This window comes from Sus scrofa, chromosome 7 (assembly GCF_054392235.1).
Source record: "Sus scrofa isolate SSC_HxYL_T2T_F1_AM1 chromosome 7, Sscrofa_HxYL_maternal_Yorkshire_Landrace_v2.0, whole genome shotgun sequence".
NCBI lineage: Eukaryota > Metazoa > Chordata > Mammalia > Artiodactyla > Suidae > Sus > Sus scrofa.
The window spans coordinates 112,835,833-112,848,615 of record NC_139389.1 but is presented as its reverse complement, the minus strand read 5'-3'; the positions used below and the strand labels follow the sequence as shown (position 1 = coordinate 112,848,615).

Sequence of the window (12,783 nt, the reverse complement as noted above, 5' to 3'; positions counted from 1 at the left end):
ACCTTTGAGAACAAGTCATCTTTTATTTAAGTAGCAATTTTACAAGAAAGCAAGAAGCTCACTTTTGATAACACTCTCCAGTCCAAACACTTTGGCTACAAGCCCTCGATTCCCTCCAATATGTTATATTTCTTAATGCCACGATGTGAATCAATTATTCCTACTTTCAAACAGAAAACTAAGGCTCTTGGAAGGAGGGTGCTGTCATCCTAAAGTTGCACAGTCTGGATTTTAATCCAGTCTATCCAATACTAAGGCCAGAGCATGTTCTGTAGCACCATGTTGCTCAAATTGTGAATTTGCTTAATCATTCATTTATCAAATATTTTTAAAGAACATAGGAAGAAAGGTCAGCTTTCACTGAATAGGTCTTCTTAAATATTTACTGTTGCCCAATATTTGCTGTCTTCCTATATGCACTATGCACTATGGAGAGTACAAACAGTAAAGCAGACAAAGCTCCTACCCTGAAGGGAGTCACAGCATACACAAATAACTACACTAGAATATAAAAATGGCTACATGGCCCTGCTGGGATCTATTAAGACAGGGTCATGCAGAAGAGAGAGGTTACAGCATGTGACTAAAGTGGATGGAGTAGAGTCTGGAGCTGGTCTTCATAGATGAGGGGGATTTTTAATGAAAGAAGTGATGGCACCAGATTTGAAAGGCATATAAAATAGTATCTCCATACACAAAAAGCAAAGAGAGGGGATGTTTGGATAATAATAAACTTTTCAATTTAACAGCCATCAAGCATATTTTAAGAATAGTTTCATAAATGTGCTTTAAGTCGGAAAGAGAAAGACAAATACCACATGATATCGCTCATAACTAGACTCTAATACATGGCCCAAATGAACACATCTACAGAAAAGAAACAAACTCATGGACATGGAGGAGAGACTTGTGGTTGCCGAGGGGGAGGGCATGGGATGGATTGGGAGTTTGGGGTTAGTAGATGCAAACTATTGTATTTGGAGTGGATAAGCAATGAGGTCCTGCTGTACAGCACAGGAAACTATATCTGATCACTTGTTATGGAATATGTCGGAGGATAATATGAAATAAAGAATGTATGTAAGTGTGCGTAACTGAGTCACCATGCTGTACAGTAGAAAAAAAATTGTATTGGGGAAATAACAATAAAAAATTATAAAATAAAAAGTACAAAAAATTAAAAAGTAAGTGTATAACTGGGTATAGCTAAACACTTTGCTATACAGCAGAAACTGACATAATATTGTAAATCAACTATAATATAAAAAAGAATAAAATCAACAAACTTTTGTAGATACTGGGAAGTAGATGAATGGTTTTAGATTATGAGATGCTATATATACACTAATTTGTGATACTGTGTACCAGGTTCTCTTCTAGGTGTTACAGACATTAACAGTGAACAAAAGAGACAAAAGGAACAGGGAGAGACCAGGCAGAACACACAGGAGTTCTAAAAATAGTCTGTGTCATCATCATACCCCTAACTTTATTTATACAACACACAAGAGGTCCATGAAAAACAATATACACACCTGTCATTCCCGGGAATCAACCATCACCCGGGTAAGATCCACAACATACTGTGAGTTGTATATTAAAATTTGCAAACACTCAGAGGATAACAAATATAGGTGTGACACTTATGGACACGTTAAAATTATGAACATATTTTGAAGATCTTCTCTTAGATGAGAAGCATAATCTAAGTTGAAGATATGTCCCAGATATGAAAGAAACTTTCATCTCCCGAAAGAGTGGAATCAAAAGATCAATAATGACAGTTAAAATTTATTGAACACTAGCTATTTGCCTGGTGCTGTCTTGAACTTTATGTGCATTAAGAAGGCATTTAATCCTCACAAGTACATTGTGAAGGAGACAATATTATTATAGTTTATAGATACCAAGTCCACATCTAACAAATGGCAGAGCTGAATACAGACAGTCTGATTCTTACACCTGTGTAATTAACAGCTCTGCCAAATTGTGAGCAACTTATGCCTGGAACACATCCATGTTTCTCAGCACCCAAAGTACATCTATTATGCTTCAAGGCAGAATGTTGTGTGTATGTGTACATGTATGAACATGTGTGCACAGATATATACATACATGCCACTGTTTAAAGCTTTATATTATTTATGAACATATAGAACCATATAAACATAAATGATTTATATTCCTAAATAATATATTGTTATATATTAAAATGTACAATGCTGTGTGTTTGTGTAATTATGAACCATTAATTATTACTTTGCACCTTCCACTATAGACACCCATGCATAGGTATGCTCCTTTTAAAAAGATGCTAGGGTATTCAATGAGCCATGAAATAGTTATTTTGATGCATTCAACTTAAATGATTCCCAAACTAATAACTGCTTTTATCCCAGTGGAGATGTGCAGTTCTGGAACATATGCATAAATGAATGCATCTTTATGCCAATATTGGTAGCATTAGAGAATAAATATCAGGTGAGTTGTGTGGCTAATCACCTCATGGTACAAAATAGAGTATGCATTTCAATGTATACCTTTGCATGTATCATGGTATGTTCTATTATTTATATAGTATTTTTAAGGGGAAGGGAAATGAAGCAGAATACTTAATATGGGAACCAGCTGAAACAAAATTTGTTCCAGAAGTCATATTAATTTGCTTAAAAGATTTCAAACACAAGGAGTACCAAGAATAGAATACCAATTGGAGGGGGAAATAAGCCTAAATAAGGAAAGTTATTCAATCCAAAATCTCTAATTTTCAGAATCTACCTTGTATTTACAATAAATTCTAGTAGATATAGAAACTTTGCTCATACATAGCTCTCTTCCTCCTTTTTGTGTTACTGTGATTCATATTTTATATATATGTATATATATATATATTTCAAACTCAAAAATACATTGTTATAATTATTGTTTTATAAAAACTTCCGTCTTTTTAAGAAGTGAAGACAGAAAAGCTCAAATATAGTTAGAAGGTTTTTTTTTAAATAATGATTTTTATTTTTGTTATAGCTGGTTTACAGTGTCCTGTCAATTTTCTTTTTTTTCTTTTTTTTTTTGTCTTTTTTGCCATTTCTTGGGCCGTTCCTGTGGCATATGGAGGTTCCCAGGCTAGGGGTCGAATCAGAGCTGTAGCCGCTGGCCTACGCCAGAGCCACAGCAATGCTGGATCCGAGCCACGTCTGCAACCTACATCACAGCTCACGGCAACGCTGGATCATTAACCCACTGAGCAAGGGCAGGGACCAAACCCGCAACCTCATGGTTCCTAGTCGGATTCGTTAACCACTGCGCCACGACGGGAACTCCTCAATTTTCTACTGTACAGCATGATGACCCAGTTACACATACATGTATACATTCTTTTTTCTCACATTATCATGCTCCATCATAAGTGACTACATATAATTCCATAAAAAAAGAACAAAATAGTGCCATTTGCAGCAAGATGGATGGAACTAGAAGCCAGAAAGAGAAAGACAAATACCATATGATGTCACTTATATCTGGAATCTAATATATGGCACAAATGAACCTTTCCATAGAAAAGAAAATCATGGACTTGAAGAATAGACTTGTGGTTGCCAAGGAGGAGGGAGCAAGATGGATTGGGAACTTGGGGTTAATAGATGAAGACTATTGCCTTTGGAATAGAGGTTTTTTTTTTTTTTTAATTAAGCTTATAATTTTCCACCTCTGTCTCTCTTCATTTTTTTTTATGAATTCAAGTTACCATCTGGAGCCATTCCCTTTCTCCAATATAGCTTCATTCATTTCTTTATTGTCAAGTATATTACAATTCTATATGTTATAGGCCCATCAATACAATTTTATAGATTGTGGTATGCAATGGCTTTCTAAATCAGTTAAGAAGGAAAAAGACATATGTGATTACACTCTTTTATCATTACCTATATAATTACCTTTATTGGATCTCTTGGTGTGTGTGTGTGTATAGATTCAAATTACTGCCTGCTGTCACTTCTCTTCAGATTGAAGAACTTTTAGAAGTTCTTATAAGGCAGGTGTACTAGCAATAAAATATCAAATTTTTGTTTACCTGGATATTTCTTTCACTTCCACTTTTGAAAAATAGGTTTTCTTGGCTACAGGATTCTTGGTAGATGTTCTATTTCTTTCAGCACTTCTAATCTCATCTTACTGCCTTGACCTCCATTATTTCTGAACAAACATCAACTGTTAATCTTATTGTGGCTCTTGCCTCATGTGGCTCTTGTGGCTTTTAAGACTTTCTCTTTCTCTTAGACTTTCAACATTTCCATTATAATGAACCTGAATGTGAATGAATCTTTTGTCATTTATCCTACCTAGAACTCACTGATGTGTACATCAGTGTTTTTTCATCAAAGTTGGGAAATTTTCAATCATTATTTCTTTAAATATTTTTCTGTCCTATTCTTTTTTCCAGTAATCCCATCATACATTATGTTGGTACACTTCATGATGTCCCATATTTCTCTGACGTTATTTTTTATCTTCATTTTTATTTCTTCCATTTTGATTGCATAATCTTTATTGATCTATCTTTAAATATGTGGATTCTTCCTTTTGGTAACTCAGATTCATTGCTGAGCCCCTGTAGTGAATTTCATTTAGATGACTGTACTTTCAAGTATTTTATATAGATGTATATCAGTGGATAGATAATCCCAAATGTGGAAAAGCTTGAGTATGAAACGTTGAAATATAAATATACATAATTTCAATATTTTCTTATTATGTGATTTATGATGCTGTGCCAAATTTCAGTTATACATATATACATTATTTTTTTATATTTCCCATCATGGTCTATCTCAAGAAATTGAGTATAGTTCCCTGTGCTATACAGTAGGGTCCTGCTGTTTATTCATTCTAAATATAATAGTTTGCACCTACAAACCCCAAACTCCCAGCCTATCCCACTCCTTCTCCCTCCCCACTGAAAACCACAAGTCTATTCTCTGTGAGTCTGTTTCTGTTTTGTAGATAGGTTCATCTGTGTCATATTTTAGATTCCACATATAAATGATATCATACAGTATTTGCCTTTTTTTTCCTGACTTAACTTCATTTGGTATGAGAATCTCTAGTTCCATCCACGTTGCTGCAGATGGCATTATTTCATTCTTTTTTATAGCTCAGTAGTATCCCATTGTTTATGTATACCACATTTTCTTAATCTAGTCTTCTGTTGATGGACATTTAGGTTATTTCCATGGCTTGGCTATTGTGAACAGTGTGGCTATGAACACATAGGGGTGCATGTATCCCTTTGAATCATTGTTTTGTCCAGGAGTGGGATTGCTGAATCATATAGTAGTTCTATTTTTAGTTTTTTGAGGAACTTCCATACTGGAAAACTGAACATTTTAGATAATGGATTGTAGCAAGTCTGGATACTACTCTCCCCTCCCTGACCACCAGCAGGGTACTTCTTTGTGTTTGCTCATTTGTTTATTTGTTTAATGACTTGGGATGAATTAATTCTAGAACGTATTTTTACAATCCCTGGCATCGCTCAGTGGGTTAAGGATCTGGCATTGCCGTGAGCAGTGGTGTGGGTCACAGTTCCAGCTCTGACCCGCTGTGGCTGTGGCTGTGTCGTAGGCCGGTAGCTGCAAGTCTGATTTAACCCTTAGCTGGGGAATCTCCATATGCCACAGGTGCAGCCCTGAAAAGAAAAGATAATTTTACACTTTTTACCTTTTAGCCTGTCTTCCTAGGTGCTGATCCTGGATCAGTATAAGCCACTTTTTGCTCAACTACTGTACTTCAGCCCCCTTGGTCAGTTAATTTTAGCCTTTATCTGTTGGATTTATATGACTTAGAAGCTGCTTTCACAGTTCAGGGAGTCTAAGATTTTGCCTCACATTCAGCGAGGGGCCAGTGTTTGGAAGTTGCCTCTCCTGTCACACCTGAGCAGGTGCAACCTTGGGAATATGCACAGTCCTCCAGCCACTAAGGATATATTTGGTTTTAGTTTTAAGCCTGGTTTCCTAGGAGGATCCCCTGGCTAAAAGGAGCTTATTGTTCAGTCAGCTAAGAGGTTGTACTTAAGCCCCCGAGCCAACAGGCTCTTCCCCTTACTGATGGATATATGAGTAGCTTGGGAATACTTTCAAATCTTCCATATCTCATACTCGAATTATCCCTGAGTATGTATCCCAGGAAAGGTGCACAACCATCCAGATCCCCCTGGCTTTCTCTATCCCCATTCTTTCTGTTAAACTTCTGGCAGGTCTGCCATCTCCCTCACTGCTGTAAGTATCATAGACCTACCTGACCCCTCAGAGTTCCTAGTGACCAAGATTACCATGATTTTCAAAAGACCTTTACCCATGGAACTTCTCTAAGCCTTGCTCTGAACAGCCACCTCAGGCAGAGCTATAGAGCTCTTCATCCTGTGCATCTACCCCAAGCAGAGGCTCTGTGCAACCCAGCTGGGTGAAGACACAGTGGCCCACTTCTACCTGAGTGATACTCCCATTCTATGAGTAGGCATTGGAGGAAGACGACAAATCCGGGTCTTCTCAGTGTGCCCCTCCTAACGTGAAACTTACAAGTAAGCTGGGGCAGGAACAATTAGAGCCTCTATATTCTTGACACTCCATGCCTGGGATGGAGCTTCTGTCCTACAAATGGAGACTGAGCAGGAGAAACAAGTTCCTTTCTTGGCTGTGCCCACCTGGAATACTGCTTCTGCAACATGGAACTGGGAAGAATTTACAGGTGCTGATGGCTTGACCTTTTAAGGTGAAACTGTAGTCCTAGGATAACTGGCAGGAGAGTGAGAGCCTATCTTCTTGTCCAAAACCACCTGGAATAAAGCTTCTGGAACAAGGAGCAGGGGTGGGGTAGGAGGAGGGAGCAAGTTCTGGCTGAAATGCCATAGCTCTCACTTCACTTAGCAAGACTTAGTAGATTTCTTAAATAAATGTTTCTCCATCTGTGGTATGTCCTTAGAACAATTTCCAGAGATATTTAAATGGTTGAGTATGTGAATGTTTTCATCATTTTCACCAGTTAAAGGGTTGTTTCACTGGGGAGGTCTGCCAAGTTCCTCCCCCAGCTATTCTAGAGTTCCCTATTTTGATTATTACTATTGCCTTATGTATCTTTCGCCATGAAATTTTTCTTAGCCCCAAGTGATATATGTATTTGTAATTGTCACAGAAGGCCTAGTTCTGTTTCTAGAGGAGTATAAATAATTAATATTATTTCATCATTGTGACATTTAAAAATACATTTTAGCACAGATTTTTTTTCTTATTGTCTGACTGTTTACCTAGTGTCTGATTTTCCTCAGCCTCAAGGATCAATGGCTTCTCTCTACAATCCCATCTTCTAGCCAGTAAGAGGAAAAAGCTACACTCCTACTGGCTCAGAGGCCCCTCCAAATAAAGAAAAGGAGTGTCACTGAAATATTGTGTACTTTGATAATAGTATAGAAAAAGTCTTCTCTGAAATCCTTGTGTTAGAGAAACAAGGGAAAGAGAAAATTATAGCATTTGTATATATTTTTTAAAAGCTATACAATACTTGAAGTACAAGTACAACAAGAACCACTAGGAGTTCCTGTCGTGGCGCAGTGGTTAACGAATCCGACTGGGAACCATGAGGTTGCGGGTTCGGTCCCTGCCCTTGCTCAGTGGGTTAAGGATCCGGCGTTGCCGTGAGCTGTGGTGTAGGTCGCAGATGAGGCTCAGATCCTGCGTTGCTGTGGCTCTGGCGTAGGCTGGTGGCTACAGCTCCGATTAGACCCCTAGTCTGGAAACCTCCATTTGCTGCGGTAAGTGGCCCTAGAAAAGACAAAAAGACCAAAAAAATAAAAATAAAAAAAAAGAACCATTACTCCCAGCATATGCTAAACAGGTCTCAGAGAATCATGATTTCTTGTCTTTCATTTACCTCTCCAAAAGAAAAACCACATCAATAGTTTTATTTTCTAAATAGCATCTACTTCTTACTATTAAAAATCCAAGAGATGTAGATACATATTAAGAAAAAATTATGAGTTCCCTTGTGCAGTTGGTTAAGGATCCAGCATTATCACTGCTGTGTCATGGGTTTGACCCCTGGCCCAGGATCTTTTGCATGCTGCAGGCATAGCCAGAAAGAAAAAAATTTTAAATGTTCCCAGTCACACTACCAGGAAATAACCAGCATAAAACTGGGGGGGGGGGCATATTTCCAGATATTTTTCTAAGCAGGTACATAGATAGAAAGATAAATAAATAGAAGCACTTTAAATGGTGGAAAAATCCTATGCATGTTAGTTTAATTGACTTAAATTTTTCATGAAGTTAACAAAAGAAAAATTCAAATTTCAAATAAATTCTTAATATGCATTATTTCTTAAGAGAATTCACTGAAATCTATAAAAGATATTATTGAAAACATAAAAAAGATGTGCATCTTTATTTTAAAATCGTTGCTTCAAATTAAGCCTGTAGGAGCTCCCTTCATGACACAGCAGAAACGAGGCCGACTAGGAACCAAGAGGTTGGGGTTTGATCCCTGCCCTCACTCAGTGGGTTAAGGATCTGGCATTGCTGTCAGCTGTGGTGTAGGTCGCAGACGCAGCTCAGATCCCATGTTGCTGCGGCTGAGGTGTAGGCCGGCAGCTGTAGCTCTGATTAGACCCCTAGCCTGGGAACCTCCATATGCCGTGGGTGCAGCCCTCAAAAGCCAAAAAAAAAAAAAAAAATCCAAAAAAAAAACAAACCCAACAAATTAGGCCTGTAAAGACTGGCTGCCTCCTATGAACCGTGAGAACATTAATCTCTCCATTTCCTCCTTCGTCTCTAATTTCTGTTCTATTTGTTACATGTTGTGTAGAAAAGGTTTAACCTAAAAGATTTGGGTTATTCCAAACTCTGCACATTCCTGAGAAGGACCCATTTTCTTGGGGAGCCCTTCATCAGCTCTGAGGAAGTAAACTCTTGAAATCTTCTAAGAAAGAGTATTCTGTATGCTTAAGATCTTAAGCCACACTATGCCAGTTAGTCTAGATAGCATATACAATCTATGCTCTTTTTTTTTTTTTTGGTCACTTTAGGGCTGCATCCACAGCACATGAAGTTCCCAGGCTAGGGGTCAAATTGGAGGTGCAGCTCCCAACCTACACCACAGTCAGAGCCACAGTAGTGCTGGATCCAAGCTACATTTTTTATCTATACCACAGCTCATGGCAATGCCAGATGCTTAATCCACTGAGCAAGGCCACATCCTCATGGATGCTAGTTGAAATCCTTACTGCTAAGCCATGACTAGAACTCTCCAGACAATTCATCTTAATCTAATCAAATCTAGATTTCCTAATCTGTAAATTGGGTAATAGAAATAGCTACTTCATGATGAGCTTGTAAAACTGAATGAAATAATGTTATGTAAAAACTAGCACCAGCTTGGCCCCTGGTAGAAAATTTAATATCAGTTTCTGATTTTTCTTCCCTGTCTGTAAGCTCTGGGATACTCAACAACTTGGAAGTTCTTCTCTCAGCTCAATACATGACTTTATGACACCAAGCATGTCCACAATAAGTGGCTGAAATTAACTTGTCATTAATGTTTCTTTTATTTTTCTCTCTTTCTTTTTTTTTTTTTTTTTTTGATTTAGTATTTTTTGAGCAGTGGCACCAGACCACAGCAACAGGGGATCCAAGCCACGTTTGCGACCTACACCACATCCCACTAAGCAATGCCAGGGATCAAACCAAAATCCTCATGGATACTAGTCAGGTTCATTACTGCTGAGTCACGATGGGGACTCCCCAGTCAATGCATTTTAGGGTGAATACCTGCTTCCTTCTGGGGTCCTGAAGTATCAGGTACTGATCAGTCACGTAAGCACTAAGGCCTAAGTGACTGACTCCCAATACAACTCCTGGACTACAGATTCAAGTGATGTTCCCTGGCTGGTGATGCTTCACATGTGTTGTCATCAGTCCTGGAGAAATTAATCTTGTTCTGCTCAACTCGGCTGGAAGCTTAAGCTTAGTTTCCTCCAAACCTTGCCCCATGTGTCTTTTCCCTTTGCTTATATTTCTCTGTAACTTTTGCTAAAATAAACCACAACTGTGAATATAGCAGCTTCAGTCCTGTGAGTCCTTCTAGAGAATTATCCAAATTGAGGGTGCTTCTGGGGACCTATAGTCATCCCTCAATATCCATGGGGGATTGGTTCCAGGACTCCCTGCAGACACCAAAATCTTTAGATGCTCAATCTCTTATATAAAATGGCACAGCCTTTGCATATAATCTACAAAGATTGTCCCCTATACATTAAACCATCTCTAGATACTTATAATAACTGAATACAGTGGAAGTGCCATGTAAATAGTTTTAAATACATTGTAAACACTCTATAAATGGTCACCAGTGTGGCAAATTCAAGTTTTGCTCTTTGGAACGGAAACTTTATAAAATTTTAAACATATTCTGCACCTGAGGTTGGTAGAATCCGTGGCTATGGACCTCAAGATATGCACGGCCACCTCTGTCTTTGCTCTATATTCATGAAGTCTACAATCACCACGTGTTTGTTATACATGCAAATGTGGTCACTATTCTCACCATGCCTTTTACCACAGTTTCTCCATTTCTGAGTACTTTTACTGATTAAGTACTTTGATTTTGCATAACACCTTTTAAAAAAGAACTCGCTAATGGTATATCACCAAAATTTGTTCATGTTTGTGAATGTCCATTTGCGTTCTTAACATTTGGATTGCATCATGGCTGTGTGTAATTCTTGAGGAACACTTTTTTTCATGCAGAATTTTATAGACTTGGCTTTACTATACTTGAGATTATATAAAGCCAACATTTTCTCTCATAGGTGATAAATAATGTAAATTTTGTATACATGCCTGAAGAACATTATTTTAGTCCCTGAAGTCCAATGATGTAAGCATTGACACATGCATCTCAGTGTTGTATATACTATATCAGATTTTCTTAGACCCCCTTATGCTATTTTGAACTTTAAAGTCAGTCCTTTATATTAGGAACAGACTTCTGGTTTGATACTCCAGGTAATCACCTGGTTAAAGAGCCTGTCCCAAGGCCATGGGGGTGGGGGAGGAGGGGATACATTAGGACTTCCGATCCACTGAGCCCTGGTGATCCTCAGTCCTGTGGTCTGTTTCTGTTACAGGTACCTGCCTCCCACAACCATTCCCATTACTCTTCAAATCAAAAGTGAGACCAGATAACATCTACTCTGTCTATTTCTTTCCCTCTATAAAGGTATAGGGATAATTCTCAACCTTTTTTTTATCACCTAGACAGCACTATACCTGAGGAACACCGGCGGGATAGGCAGCCTCATCAGGTGTGACCATCCCACTTGACGTGGCTTCAGAATCATTTATCTGGCTTCTATTTTTTGAGATTTGCCTCTTTCCTAACTTGGGGCTAATGATTATTTAGCGGGCCTTCTCCTTTCTGTTTACCTGGAAATAGGGAGTTCCTGGCAGCTAGCCTTCCCCTTCCATTTTCCAACTGCTTTTTATCATCAAATTATTACATCTAACACCAAAGAAACAGACAGGAAGCAATCAAAACCGAAGGGTCTTTAATCTTATTATAAGCATATGTTGTGTTAGATGTGATACGGTCCTAATTAAGAAGAGAAGTGAGAATTATAGGCAAAATGGACTGTAGGCAGTGAATGGCACAGAATTCTTCATGCCTGTAAGTAGTAGGAAGTGACACCATTTACATGTCCCATAGTCTTAAAAGAGAAAGCCCAGGTTGGGAGGCAGGATTAGGGAAGGGGTAAAACAAAACTACTAGACAACACAATCAATGTGTTATTGCTAATAAATGCAGGGGGCCCCTGGACATAAATAGAACACTAGGAGCAATTAGCAATGTGCTTTCATGTAGTGGACTTCCCAGGTCTCACTGTGTACCTAGCATATCAAGCAGATTCCCTAGCACTATCCACCAGGCCTCAAGCCCTTTCCTACAGAGAGAAGATACTCTCATGGCCAACTCTGTAAGCAAAGTACTGATAAATAACCACCCCCCCACAAACACAACCCTCTTCTCTTTTTGTGCCTTCAAGACATCCCCCTGCTCACTCATGCAGCTACTGGCCTCACACACTCCATGTGTTTTATTCTAGTAAAGCTTCCAAAATACACAGATTGCTTCCTCTCTACCCAAACTGGGCTGATCTTAAACACTGTGCAAATCTATGCAGGAATGCCTGCCAGGTTCTAAATCGGTATTTTGCAGCAGCAGGAGCAACATAAATCTCTAGCTCTGAGCAGACCCAACAGTTAGCCAATAGTTCCAGGGAATCAAAATTGATGTGAGGTGATGTCCTCCCTCTTGTGGACAAGGCTGAGAACTAACTTGTCACATTCTCAACATCATGCTGCCACTGCATACAGTTCTATGGCTTCCCATCCCCTAATAATGAAAGTACTCTAAAGCCATGACGGAAATTTTGATAGACGTCTCTCACTTTAAGAAAAGCAGACAGCATGTACATGCTCATATTTCTAGCATTCAAAGAGAAAAAAAACAAGGGATACAGAAACCCTGGTTTATAAGATGTGTAATTAAGAAAATGTCCATTTGACCAAAAAAATTCATGTAGCTTTTTCTTAAATTTCTTACTGAATTCAAAATGCAATTAATTTTTTTTTTAATTTTTGGCCAGGCTCATGGCATGTGAAAGTTTCTGGGGCCAGGGATCAAACCCATGGCACAGTGTAATAGAGCCACAGCAATGACAACCCCAGATCCTTAACC

At 38.5% G+C, this 12,783-nt stretch overlaps 1 protein-coding gene across 43 annotated transcripts in view; it reads right to left on the bottom strand.

The window, feature by feature from the left end:
- The window catches only part of NRXN3 (neurexin 3), a 1,642,123-nt gene that overhangs the window by 1,014,457 nt on the left and 614,883 nt on the right, over positions 1-12,783 (bottom strand). The window lies entirely within an intron of this gene.